The following is a 4,496-nucleotide window of genomic DNA, read 5'->3' as shown; positions in this document are numbered from 1 at the left end:
CAAACTCAAACTTGCAAACTTGCAAACTTGCAAACTTGCAAACTTGCAAACTTGCAAACTTACAAACTTGCGAACTTGCAAACTTGCAAACTTGCCAACTTGCAAACTTGCAAACTTGCAAACTCTCAAACTTGCAAACTCTCAAACTTGCAAACTCTCAAACTTGCAAACTTGCAAACTTACAAACTTGCAAACTCTCAAACTTGCAAACTTGCAAACTCTCAAACTTGCTTGCAAACTTGCAAACTTGCAAACTTGCCAACTTGCAAGCTCTCAAACTTGCAAACTTCCAAACTCTCAAACCTGCAAACTTGCAAACTTGCAAACTTGCAAACTCTCAAACTTGCAAACTTGCAAACTTGCAAACTTGCCAACTTGCCAACTTGCAAACTCTCAAACTTGCAAACTCTCAAACTTGCAAACTTGCAAACTCTCAAACTTGCAAACTCTCAAACTCTCAAACTTGGCAACTTGCAAACTTGCAAACTTTCATACTTGCTAACTTGCAAATGTGCAAACTTGCAAACTTGCAAACTTGCAAACTTCCAAACTTGCCAACTTGCCAACTTGCACACTTGCCAACTTGCAAACTTGCAAACTCTCGCACTTGCAAACTCTCAAACTTGCAAACTCTCAAGCTCTCAAACTTGCAAACTCTCAAACTTGCAAACTTGCAAACTTGCAAACTTACAAACTTGCAAACTTGCAAACTTGCAAACTCTCAAACTTGCTTGCAAACTTGCAAACTGCCTACATGCAAACTTCCAACTTGCCAACTTGCAAACTTGCAAACTTGCAAACTTGCCAACTTGCAAGCTCTCAAACTTGCAAACTTGCAAACTCTCAAACTTGCAAACTCTCAAACTTGCCAACTTACAAACTTGCAAACTCTCAAACTTGCAAACTCTCAAACTTGCAAACTCTCAAACTTGCTAACTTGCAAATGTGCAAACTTGCAATCTTGCCAACTTGCCAACTTGCAAACTCTAAAAATTGCAAACTTGTAAACTTGCAAACTTGTAAACTTGCAATCTTGCAAACTTGCCAACTCTCAAACTTGCAAACTCTCAAACTTGCAAACTTGGAAACTTGGAAACTTGCAAACTTGCAAACTTGCAAACTTGCCAAATTGCGAACTTGCAAACTTGCAAACTTGCAAACTTGCAAACTTGCCAACTTGCCAACTTGCCAACTTGCCAACTTGCAAACTTGCAAACTTCCAAACTTGCCAACTTGCACACTTGCCAACTTGCAAACTTGCAAACTCTCGCACTTGCAAACTCTCAAACTTGCAAACTCTCAAGCTCTCAAACTTGCAAACTCTCAAACTTGCAAACTTACAAACTTGCAAACTTGCAAACTTGCCAACTTGCCAACTTGCAAGCTTGCAAACTTTCAAACTTGCAAACTTGCAAACTTGCAAACTTGCAAACTTGCCAACTTGCAAACTTGCCAACTTGCAAACTTGCAAACTTGCAAACTCTCAAACTTGCAAACTCTCAAACTTGCACACTCTCAAACTGGCAAACTTGCAAACTTGCGAACTCTCAAACTTGCAAACTTGCAAACTCTCAAACTTGCAAACTTGCAAACTCTCAAACTTGCTTGCAAATTTGCAAACTTGCAAACTTGCAAACTTTCAAACTTGCAAACTTGCCAACTTGCAAACTTGCCAACTTGCAAACTTGCGAACTTGCAAACTTGCAAACTCTCAAACTTGCTAACTTGCAAACGTGCAAACTTGCAAACTTGCAAACTTGCCAACTTGCCAAGTTGCAAACTCTCAAACTTGCAAATTTGCAAACTCTCAAACTTGCTTGCAAATTTGCAAACTTGCAAACTTGCCAACTTGCCAACTTGCAAACTTGCCAACTTGCAAACTTGCAAACTTGCAAACTTGCAAACTCTCATACTTGCTAACTTGCAAATGTGCAAACTTGCAAACTTGCAAACTTGCCAACTTGCAAACTCAAACTTGCAAACTTGCAAACTTGCAAACTTGCAAACTTGCAAACTTACAAACTTGCGAACTTGCAAACTTGCAAACTTGCCAACTTGCAAACTTGCAAACTTGCAAACTCTCAAACTTGCAAACTCTCAAACTTGCAAACTCTCAAACTTGCAAACTTGCAAACTTACAAACTTGCAAACTCTCAAACTTGCAAACTTGCAAACTCTCAAACTTGCTTGCAAACTTGCAAACTTGCCCACTTGCAAACTTGCAAACTTGCCAACTTGCAATCTTGCAAACTTGCAAACTTGCCAACTTGCAAGCTCTCAAACTTGCAAACTTCCAAACTCTCAAACCTGCAAACTTGCAAACTTGCAAACTTGCAAACTCTCAAACTTGCAAACTTGCAAACTTGCAAACTTGCCAACTTGCCAACTTGCAAACTCTCAAACTTGCAAACTCTCAAACTTGCAAACTTGCAAACTCTCAAACTTGCAAACTCTCAAACTTGCAAACTCTCAAACTCTCAAACTTGGAAACTTTCAAACTTGCCAACTTGCAAACTCTCAAACTTGCAAAACTTCCGAACTTGTCAACTTGCCAACTTGCACACTTGCCAACTTGCAAACTTGCAAACTCTCACACTTGCAAACTCTCAAACCTGCAAACTCTCAAGCTCTGAAACTTGCAAACTCTCAAACTTGCGAACTTGCAAACTCACAAACTTGCAAACTTGCAAACTTGCAAACTCTCAAACTTGCAAACTCTCAAACTTGCACACTCTCAAACTTGCAAACTTGCAAACTCTCAAACTTGCAAACTTGCAAACTCTCAAACTTGCCAACTTGCAAACTTGCAAACTCTCAAACTTGCAAACTTGCCATCTTGCCATCTAGCAGACTCTCAAACTTGCCAACTTGCCAGCTTGCAGACTCTCAAACTTGCAAGCTTGCCAACTTGCAAACTTGCAAACTTGCCAACTTGCAAACTTGCAAACTTGCAAACTCTCATACTTGCTAACTTGCAAATGTGCAAACTTGCAATCTTGCAAACTTGCCAACTTGCAAACTCTCAAACTTGCAAACTTGCAAACTTGCAAGCTTACCAACTTGCGAACTTGCAAACTTGGAAACTTGCCAACTTGCAAACTTGCAAAGTTGCAAACTCTCAAATTTGCAAACTCTCAAACTTGCAAACTCTCAAACTTGCAAACTTGCATACTTACAAACTTGCAAACTCTCAAACTTGCAAACTTGCAAACTCTCAAACTTGCAAACTTGCAAACTTGCAAGCTCTCAAACTTGCTTGCAAACTTGCAAACTTGCCAACTTGCAAACTTGCCAACTTGCAAGCTCTCAAACTTGCAAACTTCCAAACTCTCAAACCTGCAAACTTGCAAACTTGCAAACTCTCAAACTTGCGAACTTACAAACTTGCAAACTTGCAAATTTGCAAACTCTCAAACTTGCCAACTTGCCAACTTGCAAACTTGCCAACTTGCCAACTTGCCAACTTGCCAACTTGCAAACTTGCAAACTCTCAAACTTGCAAACTTGCCATCTTGCCATCTAGCAGACTCTCAAACTTCCCAACTTGCCAGCTTGCAGACTCTCAAACTTGCAAGCTTGCAAACTTGTAAACTTGCAAAGTCTCAAACTTGCAAACTCTCAAACTTGCAAACTTGCAAACTCTCAAACTTGCAAACTTGCAAACTCCCAAACTTGCTCAAATTTGCAAACTTGCAAACTTGCCAACTTGCCAACTTGCAAACTTGGCAACTTGCAAACTTGCAAACTTTCATACTTGCTAACTTGCAAATGTGCAAACTTGCAAACTTGCAAACTTGCAAACTTCCAAACTTGCCAACTTGCCAACTTGCACACTTGCCAACTTGCAAACTTGCAAACTCTCGCACTTGCAAACTCTCAAACTTGCAAACTCTCAAGCTCTCAAACTTGCAAACTCTCAAACTTGCAAACTTGCAAACTTACAAACTTGCAAACTTGCAAACTTGCAAACTTGCAAACTCTCAAACTTGCTTGCAAACTTGCAAACTGCCTACATGCAAACTTGCAAACTTGCCAACTTGCAAACTTGCAAACTTGCAAACTTGCCAACTTGCAAGCTCTCAAACTTGCAAACTTGCAAACTCTCAAACTTGCAAACTCTCAAACTTGCCAACTTACAAACTTGCAAACTCTCAAACTTGCAAACTCTCAAACTTGCAAACTCAAACTTGCTAACTTGCAAATGTGCAAACTTGCAATCTTGCCAACTTGCCAACTTGCAAACTCTAAAAATTGCAAACTTGTAAACTTGCAAACTTGTAAACTTGCAATCTTGCAAACTTGCAAACTCTCAAACTTGCAAACTCTCAAACTTGCAAACTTGGAAACTTGGAAACTTGCAAACTTGCAAACTTGCCAAATTGCGAACTTGCAAACTTGCAAACTTGCAAACTTGCAAACTTGCCAACTTGCCAACTTGCCAACTTGCAAACTTGCAAACTTCCAAACTTGCCAACTTGCCAACTTGCACACTTGCC

This window comes from Amblyomma mixtum, chromosome 8 (assembly GCF_055824585.1).
Source record: "Amblyomma mixtum isolate Tamu chromosome 8, ASM5582458v1, whole genome shotgun sequence".
NCBI classification, from domain to species: domain Eukaryota; kingdom Metazoa; phylum Arthropoda; class Arachnida; order Ixodida; family Ixodidae; genus Amblyomma; species Amblyomma mixtum.
The sequence above is the reverse complement of the archived record's forward strand: the minus strand, read 5'-3'. Positions refer to the sequence as shown.